We start from the raw sequence: 18,559 nt of genomic DNA, 5'->3' as shown, positions 1-18,559 counted from the left end.
CTGCCATTGTGACATGTCACCCGCAAACCATTCCAATTAAATCTGAACTCAAATACGGAGCTCATTCCCTTGTTCACTTTGGACTGTGCCTCAAAAGAAGTTTTCAACCACATAGGAGGCGTTGGCGTACGCAGAAGAAATTTCACAACAATTGCATGGTCCATTATCTCCAGTTACCCTACTGAGCATGAAAAATTTGGAGCTAAAGCAACATTTTTGTGGTTAAAAATTGATTTATTCATTTTCACGGCTCAACGTTATACAATTCTGTGAAGTAACTGAGAATTCAAGGTGCTCACTAAACATCTAGGTAAATTCCTTGAGGGGTCTAGTTTCCAAAATAGGGTCATTTGTGGGGGAGGTCCACTGTTTAGGCACCTCAGGGGCTTTGCCAATGTGACATGGCACCCACAAACCATTCCGACTAAATCTCAACTCAAATATGGCACTCTTTCCCTTCTTCATCTTATACTATGCCTCAAAAGTAGTTTTCAACTACATATCGGGTATTGGCGTATTCAGAAGAAATTGTACAACAAATTGTATTGTCCATTATCTAGTGTTACCCTAGTGGAAATGAAAAAATTGGGGTTAAATGAAATTTTTTGTTTTTAAAAATGTATTTTTTTCATTTTTATAGCTAAACGTTATACAATTCTGTGAAGCACATGGGCATTAAAGGTACTCACCCAATTTCTAGAAAAAGGGTCTCCAAACGTGACATGGTGTCTGTTAACGATTCCAGACAATTTTGCATTCAAAAGGTCAAATAGTGCTCCTTCCCTTCCGAGCCTTGCCGTGCACCCAACCAATAGATTTCCACCACATATGAGGTATCAGCGTACTTAAAAGAAAATATACAATAAATTGTATGGTGCATTTTCTTGTGTTATTGTGCCGCCCCCATGCCAGAAGCCGGCGCTGCTCGGATCCGGGCCTGCTGTGGTAGTGTCTTGAGGGTCTCCGGACCCGGGGTCTCGCGGACACGCCGAATAAAAAATGGGGGGGACGTAGATGTACGGGCTAGGCTCTATTAAGTTCGTGATGCCATCCACAGTGTGTGGTGAGTTGGGACACCACCGCTGCTGTTATGGGGCACCCGGGGGAGATGTAGCGGCAGCTAGATGTTAACCCCTCCGTGGCTATGGATGGGTGCCCTGGGGCCCAGTGTCTGGTGCAGGGTATAGCAACGGTAAGGGGGAGGTTTGTTTACTCACAGTCAATAAATCACACAAGTCTCTGGTAAACCAAGGTGCTGGCGGCCGGTTGCATTCAGGAGGTCTCTATCCTTTTCCTCTGCACTGTTTTGTGTAAGGTGGACTTCCTAGTCTGGAACTCAGGAGTCCGCTCCCGGCTGGATGTGGCCTAAGGAGCTGTGCCCACAGACGCTGGCCTGTGGGATCTATGGGCCCTGGCGGTGACCTCTTATCCCTATCGGTGGGCTGTTGTCTTCTATGAGGAACTTTGGGTGGGAAAGAACCTCTAGTCCTGGCCTCAATTGGTTAATTAAACAGGCCACTTGTTTCCGGTCCTGGCTTCAGGGTCCGAGTACCCCCTTTGTGCTCCGGTTTCCGGGTCGGTTCCCCGTGTCGGCACCGGCGGGCTACAGCCCTGTCCCGGTCCACCTCCATTCTGCCGAGTTGTCTTCCCGTGTCCTGCTGATGGAGACCACCGTCTGCCTCCTAGCCAAAGGCACCAGGGCTCCTACCCTGGTACCGTTCAACTTGAACTTTTCCTGCTGGAGCTACACTTAGCTCCAGCCCACACTCCTCTCCAACTTTAACTACAGATCAGACTTGCTACTGTTTTCCCACCCCGGGCTGTCTAGACCCCTGGGTGGGCGTGTCCAACCACCTGGTCACGCCCAGTGGTGTGTCTATCTTTCCCTAAGGGGAGGTAACTAGGGTTTTAGGTTGGCTGTGTGTTTCCTAAGTTGGGGATGGTGTTATGCGGGGGCCTATTTGTGACTACCTGGTTTTGCCAAGACGTCACATTATCATTATGAAAATTAAAGCTTTGGGGTTAAAGCAACATTTCTGTGATAAAAAATGTATTTTTGTCTGTGAAGCATCTGGGGGTTCAAGGTGCTAGATAAATTTCTCGAGGAGTCTAGCTTCCAAAATTGGGCCACTTGCAGGGGAGATAAACTGTTTAGACACATCAGGGGCTTTCCACACACAAAATGGCGTCTTCCTCTATTCCAAACAATTTAGTCCTCTAAAATTCATATGGCGCTCCTTCCCTTCCGAGCGCCCTAAACAGTAGATTTCCACCACATATGGGAAATCTATTGTGCATATCAGGAGAGACTGCACAACAAATTGTGCTGTGCATTTTCTGTTGTTACCCTTGTGAAAATGCAAAATTTGGAGCTAAAGTAACATTTCTGTGGGAAAAAGTAAGATTTTCATTTTTTCCTTCCATATTCCTTTAGTTACTGTGAAGCACCTAAAGGGTTGATAAACTTTTTGTATGTGGTTTTGAGCAGTTTGAGGGGCACAGTTTTTTAGAATGGTGTCACTTTTGGGTATTTTCTGTCACCTAGATCTCTCAAAGTTAATTCAAAGTCACTAAAAAATGGTGTTGTAAATGTGCAGCCCCTGCGCCAGCAGCCGAGCTACTCGGATCCGGGTTCTCAGTGGCTTGAGGGTCTCCGGACCCGGGGGTCGTGCGGCCACTCAAATGAAGGGGTTATTTACAAGGGATTTTATAACGTTCGTGACGCCACCCATGGTATGTGGTAATTAGGAGTCCCACCGCTGCAGTTGGGAGTACCCGGGGATGATGGATAGGGCAGCCAGATGTTGCGACCCTCCACGGATAGGGGGAATGTCTCGGGGCTCGGTGATGGTGGGGGAGTGCCGTTGAGTGCAAAGGGGTCACTTGCGTATTCACTCAGTCCATTAAGCTGACACCGACAACTGGATAAACCAAAGTTCTGGATACCGCTGCCACTGAGGGGATCTTAGTTCGGGTCCTATCTCCAAAGGTGCTGACTGGTGATCCGTGTCCTGCCTCCTGGCACTAAGTTTACTTCTCTGTTGGTCCCGATAGTATGAAACCTGCCGGGTCCCGCTCACCACTATGGCTAAGTGTGGGAGCTTGCTCTCAGGGTTCACGCTTGGCATTTTCTGGACCGTTTTGAGTGGAAAGTCCTATCCCCCTCATTGCGCTAGTGCCCCGATTTTGGAGCGGGTGGGAATGGATCTTGAAGGCTCCGTTCTCTTCGGGTAAATTGTCAGGTTGCCTGAAGCTACTCCTCGACCTAGGGTCCACGTACCCTGTTGTTCCTTGGTCCCAGCCCGGTGATGGTACAAGGCTGCCGGCTGTCCTCCTCGACAGATCCGTGCCTCTTGCCATGATCTCCTGCGACCGGGGGTCCAGCTCCTCTAGGCCCAGACCACCGTCTGCCACCTAGATTGCTTCCCAGAAGCCCTGCTCCTGACCTCCACTCACTTTCACTTCTCAGACCTGAATCTCTCCTTCTGACACTCCTGGCCTCCCCTCTCCAACCCCCCCAGGTGGTCAACTCTATTCCACTCAAGCCGTCCACTGGTGTGTTTGGTGGGTGTGGTGCAGTGTATCTAGGGTTTGATTAGCAGATGTGGGCAATACCATGTGGTTAGGGACCCAAAACCAAGAAGGCGGTGGATAATGCACGGGAGGGCAGATTGTGCAATACCCTGTGACGACGTGATAGTCCAGGGGCGTCACATAAATGTATTGGAAAAATGAGAAAGTGCTGACAAACTTTGAACCCTTCTAACTTCCTAACAAAATTAAAGAAGTTTCAAAAATTGCGCTGATGTAAAGTAGACATGGGAGAAATTTTATTTATTAACTATTTGTGACATAACTCTCTGATTTAACCCTAGAACGCATACCTGGGACCTCGCAGGCCTGCTAGGTCATTTGTTTTCTATGATAGATTGAATTGCTTGCGCGTTCTAGGGTTAAAGGGCATAGCAATTTAAAATTTGAAAATTGCAAAATTTTCGCTAATGTTCCAGTAGTTTCACAAACAATATCGTCTTAAATTTACCACTATCATGAAGGACAATGTGTCATGAAAAAACAGTGTCAGAATCACTGGGATCTGTTAAAGCGTTCCAGAGTTATAACCTGTCAAAGTGGCATTGGTCGGAATTTCAAAAAATAGCCCTGTTATGAAGGTGAAAACCAGGCTCGGGGGTGAAGATGTTAAGTCACGTTTTGTACGGTTTAGGTTTATGCTGTCCTTTTCTCCTGAGTTATAATTCTACAGGCAGTTGTATAAAAGGCTGCACCCTTATTTACAGTACTCGATAGACACTGTTTTTCTTTAGGGAATATAGCCATTTGTGTACATATTACTGCCTAATAGGACCTTTTTGTGATGGATTAGGCTGTCTGTATTTATTTTTTGATCTAGTCAATACTATTTTGTATTAAGTACATGTATATTCTAATTTTTCTGTCATAGATTTACCATATTTTTCGGTTTATAAGACACACCCCAAATTAATAGGAAAAAAAATATTTATTTTTTAAGTAAAAATGGGGGTCCGATTTATAATCTTATGGTCCGTCTTATAAGCCGGATGTAGCTTACCGGGGACAAGGGGGTGGTGGAGCGAGGCTATAGGAAGCCGGCAGCAGCACAAGTTGGGCGATGCTGTGGGCTCTGGAGCAAGAGGAGAGGGTGTACTGGTGGTGCAAGGCTTGTGCCATTAATTCCCTACAACAGCTGCAATGAACTTCAGGAAAATGGCGCATGTGCAGATTGAGATCTCGGCTGTCTACCCAGGGTCTGCTGCATCGCCCCAGTTGTGCTGCTGCCACCTTTATATGACCCCACTCCACTGCCCCTGCGCCCCAATAAGCTACATTCAGCTTATAAGATGCACCCCCATTTTCACCCCACGTTTTGGGATAAAAAAGTGGATGTTATAATCCGAAAAATATGGTATGTGACTGTTGCTGTTGCCCCCTCAGAGAGGCACCTCTTCACAATTTAATGGTTATTTTTATGATATTTAATAAAATTTTGTTTTTTAACAAGTATATAGTACTCTTCTTTTTAGGGACACATTTACATCTTTCTCTAGGTGATATATTTAACTTTTATTAGTCTGATTTCTGGTGTAATATATAGCCATGCACAAGCATTGCAATATATTACATCTGTTATTGTAAAATCAACAGATTGCCTGTTAGAGCTAGTCAGAAGCAGAATCTAACAGGCCACCATACCTGGCAGACTCGGAGGTAATCTTTTGACTTCTGGCTGCTATGACAACTCTCGACTCCCCTTGATCACATCGCGGGGTGCTGGAGTGGTGAGAAACGGATCCCACTCCCTCTTACAAACGTCTATAAGCCGCAATCGCTATGGATTGCTGTATATCAAAGCAAGCAAAGGAATCCAATCAGGTCCTGATTATGTTGCCGGTTAGAACTAGCGTTCTGCACAAGAATCCCAGAGTTTGTGGTGCTCTACGAGTCACAATCCAAACCTGACCACCGACCTTAGAGAAATGTCGGCACTGCACAAAGCCCAGCAAGCACCGACGTTTATCAACAGTGGGCAGTCGAGATTAAAAATTGTATTTCGGAATCCGTCTTAGGCCATGTGCGCACGTTGTGTTTTTTCATGCGTTTCCGCAGCGTTTTGAGCTGCAGCGTTTTAATGCAAAATTGCATGCATTTTGATTTCCAGGCAAAGTCTATGGAAAATAGGGATTTCTTATGTGCACGATGCTTTTAAAAACGCAGCGTTTTTGTTGTCAAAAATTTGTCAAAATCTCTGCGTTTGAAGAAGCAGCATGTCAATTGTTTTTGCCATTTTGGTAGTGTTTTGCTAAAATTGAAGTCAATGTGAATTATCAAAACACATCCAAAAAGAAATTTCTAGTGTTTTACATGCTTTTTTGATGCTAAACGCATGCTTTTTTGTCAAAATCAAAGCATGCGTTTTTGGCATTATAGTGAGGTCAAGAAGAGGTTTCCATTTGCCCTCACATCCATTCCGACTTTAAAAATGAGTCAAACAATACTTTTACTTTATTAAATCTCATTAATCTTTTTTGGAAAATTATCATCATAGTGTTTGATTTATAGGTTATTATTTTTTTTTCCATTTTTTTCCTACTGTTTGAATGTTCAAACTTTATTTAGTTGTGTATTTGTATTGAAATCGCATCTCAATTTAAGCACTGAAAATGCATGTAAAATGCGGTCACAACAGGGCAAAAACGCAATAAAAACGCATATGTATTTCCTGCGTTTATGTGATCAAAACCAAATTTGACAATGACAAATTCTGCCAGAGGATGCGTTCATTTCTGTAAGTTACTGTACGCAACGTGCGCACATGGCCTTAATGTAAGCGAGGGCTTATTTTGCATTAGTGTTTGTATGCCAAAATCAGAAGTAGAACTTACAGAGAAACTACATTTGAAAGACTAAGGGGTACTTTACACGCTGCGATATCGCTAGCGATTGCTAGCGATGCCGAGCACGATAGTACCCGCCCCCGTCGCTCGTGCGACATTTGGTTATCGCTGCCGTAGCGAACATTATCGCTTCGGCAGCGTCACACGCACAAACCTGTGTAGTGACGTCGCTGTGACCGCCGAACAATCCCTCCCACAAGGGGTAGGTGCGTTCGGCGTCATAGCGATATCACTGCGGCATCACTAAGCAGCCGGCCAATAGAAGTGGAGGGGCGGAGATGAGCGGGACGTAACATCCCGCTCACCTCCTTCCTTCCGCATTGCCGCTGCATGCAGGTAAGGAGATGCTTGTCGCTCCCGCGGTGTCACACACAGCGATGTGTGGTGCCGCAGGAACGAGGAACAACATCGTACCGGTGGCAGCAGAGATATTAAGGAAAGGAACGACGTGTCAACGATCAACGTTTTGGAACGATTTTGCGATTGTTGATCGTTGTTCATTAGTGTTACACGCTGCGATGTCGCAATCGGCGCCGGATGTGCGTCACTAACGACGTGACCCCGACGATACATCGGTAGCGATGTTGCAGCGTGTAAAGTACCCCTAAGGGTCTGTGTGCACTGGGAAATTTGTGTTTCTTAAGTAAAATCCACATCCTCTGGCAGAATTCCGCACCCACGGCAAAAAACGCACCCAAAATCCACATGCGGTTTTACCGCGGTTTGTTGCGGTATTGCTGCAGTTTTGGTGCAGTTTTTCCGCGGGATGGCCCCTGCAGGTTTTAGCCATTATCTATGGCAAAACAGCAGATACCTATGGAAAAGAAGTGACATGCTATTTCTTTTTGCTGAAGAAATTCTGCATCAAAACCTGTAGGGGGAAAAAACGCAGTGTGCGCACAGCATTTTGAATTTCCCTTAGATTTTGCTGGGGAAGGACTGCAGGAAGATTATGAACAAAAAGTGCACCTTTTCTGCAGCAAAAACCATGGCAAATCCGAGGCAAAAAATATATATTTTTTTTTTACCACAAAGATATAGCGTTTTTGTCCCAAAAAATGCACCAAAAATCCACCGTGGCAAAAATGCATAAAAAAAAGGCAATGTATTTTTGAAGCATTTTTACCGCATTTTTACCAATGCGTTTTTTTAAGCCAAATTTATTTACTGGAAAGGCTCAAAACGCAGGAAAAACGCAAAAAGAATTGACATGCTGCATCTTAAAAGACACAGTCAAGATGCAGACAAAAAAAGATGCATTGTGTGGACAGCAAAATAGAAATCTCAGACTTTGCTGGGAGAAGGAAGTGCATGCATTTAAGTGCATATTTGTGACCTCAAAAACGCAGCAAAAGATGCACTTGTGACGCCCTGGCCTATCAGGTCGTCACAGGGTATTGTGCAATCTGCCCTTATGCATGGTGTCCATCTCCTCCTTGGTTACGGATCCCTGGCCTATGATGTTGCTAAGAACAAGCTAATCAAAAATCCTAGAAACACTCAGCACCACACCCACCAGACACACCAGTGGACAGCCTGAAGGGAATAGGGCTGGACACTTGGGGGTTTGGTAAGGGGAGGTCAGGAGTGTCAGGAGTAGTCAGTAAAGTGGTGACTCTCGTGAGGAGAGGTCACAAGTTGTTGGAGGAGGTTAGAAGCTGGGCTCCTCAGTTACTAGTTGGCAGACGTTGGTCTGGGCCTGGAACCCCGGTCGCAGGGGATCGTGTCAAGGGGCACGGAACTGCCAAGCAGGGCAGCCGGCGGCCTTGAGCAATCTCCGGGCAGGGGCCAGGGCACGACTGGGTACGTGGACCCTTGGCCGGGAAGTAGCTTCACGCATCCTGGTAATTTACCTGACGAGGGCGAAGACTTCACGATTCGTCCTCACCCGCTCAAAATCGGGGTACTAGCGCAACGAGGGGGATAGGACTTTCCCAATATACAGTCCAGAAAATCCCAAGCGTGAACCCTGAGAGCAAGTTCACTCCGTTAGCCATACGGGTGAGCAGGGACCCGTTTAGTTTAAAGCTGAGAGGGACCAACTACAGATAAAGGTGCCAAGGTCAAGGTCACAGGCTAACAGGCAACACCATAGGGCACGGGATCCCAACGTGCTCCCTCCTTGCTGCAGCGGTGCTAAGAATTCTGGTTTACAAGTTGTCGGTGTCAGCATTATTGGACTGAATGAGTATGCAGTGCCCCTTTCCTCTCTAACGGTGCTCCCCTCTCACCATCACCAAGCCCCGGGGCATCTTCCCTCCTACCCACGGAGGGGTTAAACATCTGGCTGCCATTCCACCGCCACCGGGCGCTCCCAACAGCAGCGGTGGTATCCCACCTTACCACACAACGTGGGTGGCGTTACGAACTCTAACCACAAAATCCCCTGTAAATACCCCCCTTTTAGTTCGAGTGTCCGCGCGACCCCACTTGGGTCCGGGGACCCCTCGAGCCACCGCAGATCCGGATCCGAGCGGCGGCCCGGCTGCTGGCGCTGGGGCGGTAGACACTGTGTGTGAACTTAGTCTAAGGCCTCATTCAGACATTCGATGTTCTCATATGAGTGCTATATGTGATTTTCACAGATAACTCTTGTACCTGTGATAGTCTATGGGGACTAATCACTGAGATGTGTTTGATTTTTTATCCAAATGTGAGATCAAAATCAGCAGTGAAAGTCTGTGGGTCAGTGAAAAACTTGTGCCACACTTGGGTTACATCTGAGTATGATCCAATTTTCACAGACTGTCAGAAAAGGAGAAGGTGGAGGCATTTTTTTTCCCATTTACAAGAAAAACTGATGACACTCAGACTACACGTTGATCAATGTTTGACCCCCCCCCAAAAAAAGCGTCATTTTTTCTCGCATGTTGACAAATTGGATGTCTGAATGAGGTCAAATGGTGTGTGACTGGTCCACGTTTTGTAGGTCAGAAAAGCTAAAAGAGGATCGTAGCAGCGCTGGAAATCAGGGAGGACTGCAATCGGTAAGTATTTTAATACACTTTCACACCATAAACCATTATATAGATAACTAGAAGGTGGCCCGATTCTACGCATCGGGTATTCTAGAATTTACGTATTGTGTAGTTCATGTATGATTTTTGTTATATATATAGATGTTGTTGTGTGTACTTACCAAGTGTTTGTGTAGGGCGCTGTACATGTTCTGGGTGTTGTCTGGGTGTGGCGGGGGGTGAGAGCAGTGTTGTATGTGTGTTGCGTTGTTTGTGGAGCGCTGTGTGTCAGTAGCGTTGTGTGTGTTTGTGTGTTGCGCGGTTTGTGTGTGTGTGGTGTGTTTTGGGGGGAGGTATGTTTTGTGCAATGTGTGTGTTGTGCGGTATGTGCGTATATTTATGTATGCCGCGGTGTTTGTGTGTTGGGTGTTGTGTGTGTGCAGCGTTGTCTGTGTGTGTGGGTGTCTGTGTAGGGCGCTGTTTGTGGTTCCCAGTGTGTGTGTGTTGTGCAGTGCGCGTGTGTGTGTGTGTGTTGGGGGTAGGTGTGCACCTCCCATCGTGGTCCATCCCCCATGCTGCGCACTCCCCATCGTACTCCATCCGCCATGCTGCGCACTCCCAAACGTACTCCATCCGCCATGCTGCGCACTCCCAAACGTGCTCCATCCGCCGTACTGCGCACTCCCCATCGTGCTGCATCCCCCATGCTGCGCACTCCCAAACGTGCTCCATCCGCCATGCTGCGCACTCCCAAACGTGCTCCATCCGCCATGCTGCGCACTCCCAAACGTGCTCCATCCGCCATGCTGCGCACTCCCCATCATGCTCCATCCGCCATGCTGCGCACTCCCAAACGTGCTCCATCCGCCATGCTGCGCACTCCCAAACGTGCTCCATCCGCCATGCTGCGCACCCCCCATCGTGCTCCATCCGCCATGCTGCGCACTCCCAAACGTGCTCCATCCGCCATGCTGCGCACTCCCAAACGTGCTCCATCCGCCATGCTGCGCACTCCCAAACGTGCTCCATCCGCCATGCTGCGCACTCCCAAACGTGCTCCATCCGCCATGCTGCGCACTCCCAAACGTGGTCCATCCGCCATGCTGCGCACTCCCAAACGTGCTCCATCCGTCATGCTGCGCAGTCCCAAACGTGCTCCATCCGCCATACTGCGCACTCCCAAACGTGCTCCATCCGCCATACTGCGCACTCCTCATCGTGCACCATCCGCCATGCTGCGCACTCCCAAACGTGCTCCATCCGCCATGCTGCGCACTCCCAAACGTGCTCCATCTGCCATGCTGCGCACTCTCAAACGTGCTCCATCCGCCATGCTGCGCACTCCCAAACGTGCTCCATCCGCCATGCTGCGCACTCCCAAACGTGGTCCATCCGCCATGCTGCGCACTCCCAAACGTGATCCATCCGCCATGCTGCGCACTCCCAAACGTGGTCCATCCGCCATGCTGCGCACTCTCAAACATGCTCCATCCGCCATGCTGCGCACTCCCAAACGTGCTCCATCCGCCATGCTGCGCACTCCCAAACGTGCTCCATCCGCCATGCTGCGCACTCCCAAACGTGGTCCATCCGCCATGCTGCGCACTCCTAAACGTGCTCCATCCCCTATGCTGCGCACTCCCAAGCGTAGTCCATCCGCCATGCTGCGCACTCCCAAACGTGCTCCATCCCCATGCTGCGCACTCCCCATCGTGCTCCATCCCCCATGCTGCACCAGTATCAGCCTCTCTGCCCGCAGCATCAGCCTCTCTGCCTGCAGCATCAGCCTCTCTCCTCCCAGCATCAGCCTCTCTCCTCCCAGCATCAGCCTCTCTCCTCCCAGCATTAGCCTCTCTGCCCCCAGCATCAGCCTCTCTCCTCCCAGCATCAGCCTCTCTCCTCCCAGCATCAGCCTCTCTCCTCCCAGCATCAGCCTTTCTCCTCCCAGCATCAGCCTTTTCTGTCCCTAGCATCAGCCTCTCTCCTCCCAGCCTACCCCAGCCTCAGCCTCCCCCAGCATCAGCCTCTCTTCTCTCAGCCTCCCCCTCCCAGCCTTCCCCAGGATCAGCCTCTCTCCTCCCAGCCTCCTCCAGCACGCCGTGCTCCTCTGCCGACACAGATCCGATCGCATACACACACACACCCGATCGCATACACTCACACACACCCGATCGGATCGCATACACTCACACACACCCGATCGCATACACTCACGCACACCCGATCGCATACACTCACGCACACCCGATCGCATACACTCACACACACCCGATCGCATACACTCACGCACACCCGATCGCATACACTCACACACACCAGATCGCATACACTCACGCACACCCGATCGCATACACTCACACACACACACATTGACGATATTGCACATACGCGCTCACACTCACAACATCCGGAGATACCACATGCTTCTGGCCATGTGATCCTCCGGCAGGTCCTGGAAGTTCACTCCACAGTATCGCCACCGAGAAGCAAGCGATATCCCAGGATGTTGTGAGTGTGTGGATGCGATGTGATGTGTGTGTGAGGTGTGTGTGAGAGTGAGTGTGATCTGATGTGTGTGTGTGTGTGTACGTGCATGTGTGTATATTCCGCCGCTGCAGGACCTTGATGCGCTGCTAACTATGCTACCATGGTTACCAGCGTATCCCGTCCCCCCGCTCGCACGGGAGCCCACACCAGCATACGGCGGCAACCCCAGCAATGCGAGGGTATGTGTCGGCTGGGTTGGTGGCGTACGCTGATGTGGGCTCCCGGGGCTACACTACTCACCTGGGAGTCGTGGCTCCGTGTCGGTCGGTTCGGGGAATGCGTGCGGGGGGCGGGGCCAAAGCGAGCGTGCATTGCGTGAGGGGGGCGGGGCGTGGGCGAGTTGCCTGGGCGAGCGGCCAATCCATGCAGGGGGCGGGGCCATGGCGAGCCCAGCGGCCAATCAGCTCTGTGTCACCGTAAGGACACAATTTTGGAGCAAGACAGACAGACAGACAGACAGACAGACAGAATAAGGCAATTATATATATAGATGAGGACAGATTGCAGAATTACCGTATTTTTCGTTTTATAAGACACTCCGGATTATAAGTTGCACCCCAAATTTAGAGATAAAAAAAAAACGTAAAAAGAAGGAGTCCGACTTATACTCCGGTGTTGTCTTACAGGAGGGGGGCAGCAGCGATGGTGTTGTGGAGTCACAAGAGGCAGGGGCGGTGCTGGTGGGGTCTGTACTGGCAGCGGTGGGTCTGTGCTGGCTGTGTGGAGCAGGCTGGTGCGGCGGGTATTCCAGATGCTCTGTTGGCTGTCTGGGCTTCAAAGAAATGGTGCCCAGAGCGGCGCATGAGCATATCGAGCTCTCAGCCGAGAGCTCCATCTGCGCACACGCTGACTCCACGCGCCATCATTTGAAGCCAGAGCATCTGGGGCACCCTCCGCACAGCCACAGCAGCTTCCACTGCCAGCACAGCCAGCCGGCCGCCCATACAGAGAGGCAGCCAGCGGGCTGCCCGTACAGAGAGGCAGCCAGCGGGCTGCCCGTACAGAGAGGCAGCCAGCGGGCTGCCCGTACAGAGAGGCTGCCAGCGGGCTGCCCGTACAGAGAGGCTGCCAGCCGGCCACCCGTACAGATAGGCTGCCAGCCGGCCGCTGGTACAGAGAGGCAGCTAGCCGGTTGCCCGTACAGAGCGCCAGTCAGCCGGTTGCCCGTACAGAGAGGCAGCCGGGCTGCTCGTACAGAGAGGCAGCCAGCGGGCTGCCCGTACAGAGAGGCTGCCAGCGGGCTGCCCGTACAGAGAGGCTGCCAGCCGGCCACCCGTACAGAGAGGCTGCCAGCTGGCCGCCCGTACAGAGAGGCAGCCAGCCGGCTGTCCGTACAGAGAGGCAGCCAGTTTGCCGCCTGCACAGACAGCCGCCCGCACATAGAGGCAGCTGGCCGCCCGCACAGACAGCCATCCACACCAATTCTCCACATCCTGGTAAAGTATATTAGGATTTTAAGATGCACCCCTCATTTTTCTCCCAAATTTTTGTGAGGAAAAGTGCGTTTTATAATCTGAAAAATACGGTAAAATGTTGTTGAGACTTCTTTACCAAACTGACATATTTAGAGCTGTGTTTATGAGAATTAAAGCTTTAATGTTTTCTCCATATGTTAGAGATTTAAGATTCTGTCATATTTCAAAATTATGCCTTTTTCTCTTATCACATTACATTCCCTTTTCATTCCAGTTTAGTTTCTGAAATCCTGTTTAGTATTGGAAATACTGCCCTCTTGTGGTCAACATTAAAATCTTTACTATTAGGAGTAGGGAATCCTCGGTTGTAGAGTATGCTTCCTCGTATTTACGTTCTCTTCAGATACATGTAATTTTAGCTAATTATGTAGTCTACACAATAATAAAAAAAAAATTTTTTTCGGATATTCCCCTAAAATACTGAAAATATTTTTAAAATTGAATTTGTAAGTGATAAAGTAGCTAACAATACTATCTGATTTGTACAATACGGCATCTTGCCATAAAAGTTTAAATTAACTGCAAAATAGTCCTTGTTTTATTATTGTATGCACTTTTTTCAGGGTTTTTTTGGGGTGGTCTATTAGAATAATCAATTCATAAAATAAAAACCGTGAAAATACTGTAAATGTAGATTTTAACACTATTTGCAATAGACTGTAAAGTAATAACTGAGTACAAATACATAGGAGCACCAGCGTTTAATGTGAATTTTGAGAACGGCAAAAAATGTAATAAATTAACCCCTTAAGGACGAAGCCAGTTTCGTACTTAATGACTGGGCCATTTTTTGCCATTTTGACCAGTGTTACTTTATGAGGTTATAACTCTGGAACACTTCAACGGATCCCGGTGATTCTGAAATTGTTTTTTCGTGATATATTGTACTTCATGATAGTGGTAAATTTAGGACAATATTTTTTGCTTTCATTTGTGAAAAAAATCGGAAATTTGATGAAAATTTTGCAATTTTCAAACTTTTCATTTTTATGCCATAGAGTTATGTCACACAACCATAGAGTTATGTCACACAAAATAGTTAATAACTTACATTTCCCACATGTCTACTTTAGATCAGCACAATTTATGAAACAATTTTTTTGGGGTTAAGAAGTTAGAAGGGTTCAAAGTTCTTCAGCAATTTCTCATTTTTTCAACAAAATTTACAAAATCATTTTTTTTAAGGACCAGATCCTATTTGAAGTGACTTTGAGAGGCCTATGTGACAGAAAATACCCAAAAGTGACATCATTTTAAAAACTGCACCCTCAAGGTACTCAAATCACGCCCAAGAAGTTTATTAACCCTTCAGGTGCTTCACAAGAACTAAAGTGATTTTGAAAAAAAAATAATTGTCAATTTACCTAAAATTGTTGTTTTAACCCCAATTTATTCACTTTTAGAAGAAATAACACATCAACATGGACCCAAAAAATTATTCCCCAGTTTCTTCTGAGCGCGCTGATATCCCACATGTGGTCAAAAACCCCTGTTTGGACAAATGGGAAGGCCCGGAACAGAAGGAGCAATATTTGAATTTTGGAACAGAAATTTGGCTGAAATAGATTGCGGGCACCATTTTGTATTTGTAGGGCCCCTAAGGTACCTAAACAGCAGAAACCTCCCACAAGTGACCCCATTCTGGAAACTAGGATTTTATCTAGAGGTATAGTGAGCATTTTGAACCCACAGGTACTTCACAGAATTTGATATTAGGATTAGAGTTGAGCGCGGTTCGCGGTTCAAGGTTCTCCAGTTCTAGGCTCGAGTGATTTTGGGGGCTGATCTAGATAGAACTAGAACTCGAGCTTTTTGCTAAAGCTCGATAGTTCTAGATACGTTCGAGAACGGTTCTAGCAGCAAAAAGACCAGCTAATTCCTAGCTGGCTTTCCGCTGTCATAGTGTAAGTCACTCTGTGACTCACACTATTATGAAATTTCAGCGTACAGTGTGCGGGAACAGCGCATTCAGATCACTGCTGTATGGATAATGGCGATCGCCATTTTTTTTTTTTCCTTGTCTTCCTTCCCTAAGCGCGCGCGTGTAGTGGGGCGGGCCAGCATGTCAGCCAATCCCAGACACACACACAGCTAAGTGGACTTTTAGCCAGAGAAGCAACGGCATGTGTGATAGGATGTCCATGTCACATGTCCCTGCATTATAAAAACGGACATTTTCCTCCAGCACGCCATTATCTGCCTTCTGCGTCCTTGGTGTCAGTCACCGCTGGCGCAGCGCCTATCTCCGATACTGCTGTGTACGCTCTATACACAGCGCTGTACAGCATAGGGATAGCACTTTCTATCATTCCTTTTAAGGGCTAATACCGGCAGGGTCAGAGCCATAGGTGACAGGTCCGTGAAAACAGAGTTTAACAGCTACACAAGATGACAGCGTCTGTGTAGCTAAGGTCAAGGATTTCCACGCTGCATTTCCCCATTAGGAGGGATAGAAAGGCAGGCTTCCTTTCCTCTACCCAGAGACCCACAACCCTGGCACTGTACCCTCCTGCCCTTTGCACACTCAAACTCATTGTTACTAAGCCATTATACTAGCAAACACTGAGTGAACCTAGTGGCATCCTAAACGTGGCTGTTGGACTTCTGTATTGTCCCAGTAGTGCAAAGATATTTGCAGCACGTCTGCCTGCATTGCGCACTCAAACTCATTGTTACTAAGCCATTATACTAGCAAACACTGAGTGACCTTAGTGGCATCCTAAACGTGGCTGTTGGACTACTGTATTGTCCCAGTACTGCAAAGATATTTGCAGCACGTCTGCCTGCATTGCACACTCAAACTCATTGTTACTAAGCCATTATACTAGCAAACACTGAGTGAACTTAGTGGCATCCTAAACGTGGCTGTTGGACTTCTGTATTGTCCCAGTAGTGCAAAGATATTTGCAGCACGTCTGCCTGCATTGCACACTCAAACTCATTGTTACTAAGCCATTATACTAGCAAACACTGAGTGAACTTAGTGGCATCCTAAAAGTGGCTGTTGGACTACTGTATTGTCCCACTAGTGCAAAGATATTTGCAGCACGTCTGCCTGCATTGCACACTCAAACTCATTGTTACTAAGCCATTATACTAGCAAACACTGAGTGAACTTAGTGGCATCCTAAACGTGGCTGTTGGACTTCTGTATTGTCCCAGTAGTGCAAAGATATTTGCAGCACGTATGCCTGCATTGCACACTCAAACTCATTGTTACTAAGCCATTATACTAGCAAACACTGAGTGTGTGACGTCCTGGGCAAGCCAGGGGTCACAGGTCACAACACCACCACACACCCCACATTCCCTGCAGGAACACCAAAGTCAAAACACAAATCCTTGTTGCCTTCCTCTAGGGGTTGATGTCCACACCAGGGGGTGGGCCAGGCGGTTGGCTCCGCCCACCGAGGAGTACACAGCCCTGGAGGCGGGAAAACCAGGCTGTTCAGTTGAGTTGAGTGAGAGTTAAGCTAGGGAAGTGGAGGAGTAAAGAAGGAAGTGGTAGAGGAGCAAGAGAGAAGAGTAAAAGTGACAGAGAAAGTGACAGTTGAAAGCCTGAAGCTAGTCCGGGTGTGTGCCCCGGACTGAGACAGCAAGGTTGGCAGACGGCTGTGACTGTCTGCAGGAGAGGCTACTTGGAGGTTGCCGAAAGGACCGTGGACGGGTGGTGGCCCGGCGGTACCGAAGCGGTATACGAAGAGAAGCCAGCACCAGTGGCAGGGGCCTTTCGGATCCCGGCAAGGCTAGGAGTCGCCATAATTTGCCAAATCCGTCAGTGAAGGGGACCTCTGGGTCTCCCAACAACCAAGTCCCGATTGAAGGCAACAGTCCGACCGTGAAGGGGAGACACCGCCACCGCCAGGGCACCAGTTTCCCAGGGCCAGTGCCTGCGGGCAAGAGAGGGGCTCCCCCGGCTAATATCCAAGCTGGGGAGCGGGTTACCGGTGGGAATCCATCGCTACCAAAGAACCGTACTTAGGTGCAGGGAAGTGACCATCACCGCTAACTGCAGGGAACATCAGCACCGTAGCCGTCCGAGGGACCCGTCCAACCAGCCGCTTGTTTACCGTGAACTGTGTCGTCTTCCTTGGGCTGAGTGAGTACCTCCGTGCCGTGCGGCACAGCGCTACCCCTGCGTCCCTGCATCTCCACAGGCCCCATAACCCGCCTGTCCACCATCCTGACCTCCCCATCATTGGGCCCCGGGACTACCAAAACCCCTACCCACGGAGGGGCAAACCAACATCTAGCTGCTCCATACCATCACTCCCGGGATCCCCAGATAGAGCAGCGGTGGTGTCCACACCATCACCACCACCGTGGGTGGTGTCACGGACAATAAACTATCCCAACAACCAAACCCCTTTCACTCACGGGCGAGGAGCGCCGCTCGAGTCCCCGGGATCCGGCCCATCGCTCGAGCCACCGAGCAGCGGCAGGCCGCAGCCGCAGCGGCAGCCGGACCCGAGCAGTAGGGAGAGCGCGGCATCCCCTCCTCCGCCCGCGACAACTTGGCGTCACGAACAGGATCTTACCGCTCTGCCGTTGGGCAGAGGTGCGCCTTGTGACCGCCGGAGGTGTCCGGCCGGAAAATTTCAGAAGTCGCCATCTTTGGCGCGAAGAGTTCCCACTCGAGCGTCTTCTCGAGTAGCAGAGGCGCGAAGGCCAAGACCCCGCCCCGAGAGAGGAGGGGCCGGAAAGAGGCTAAGGGGGGACGAAATGGCGGCTGGTCGTATGTGAGAGTGGCTATAAAGACAGGGACGCCAGGACCCTGTGGCCATCTTGTTGCTAGTTCCTGGAAAGCATGACTGCCGAGATGTCCGCTCCAGCTAATAACAGCGAGACCCCCGCGCCCGGCACGGCGACGTGGTTGAGGGACCGGACCGTCCCGCTGAGTAATCGTCTGCAGGCCCACATGCAACTCCTCCTGGAGGAGTGGGAGACCGACATGGCGGGCGTGGTGGCTGCTATGCGGAGACGCGAGATGGAAGAGGATTTGGAGGAGCGGGTAAGAGACCCACGCCCCTGTATTCCTGAGGGATCGGCCATTGGAGCTGAGGGGCCCGGCCGGCTTCCACTCACCCTGCCTCTTTTCCCGCTACCCGTGCTGGCTGCTGCCGCTCCGCCACTAGGCCCGCTACCT

Source organism: Anomaloglossus baeobatrachus, chromosome 4, assembly GCF_048569485.1.
Source record: "Anomaloglossus baeobatrachus isolate aAnoBae1 chromosome 4, aAnoBae1.hap1, whole genome shotgun sequence".
Taxonomy (NCBI): Eukaryota; Metazoa; Chordata; class Amphibia; order Anura; family Aromobatidae; genus Anomaloglossus; species Anomaloglossus baeobatrachus.
This window is presented reverse-complemented; position numbering follows the sequence as displayed.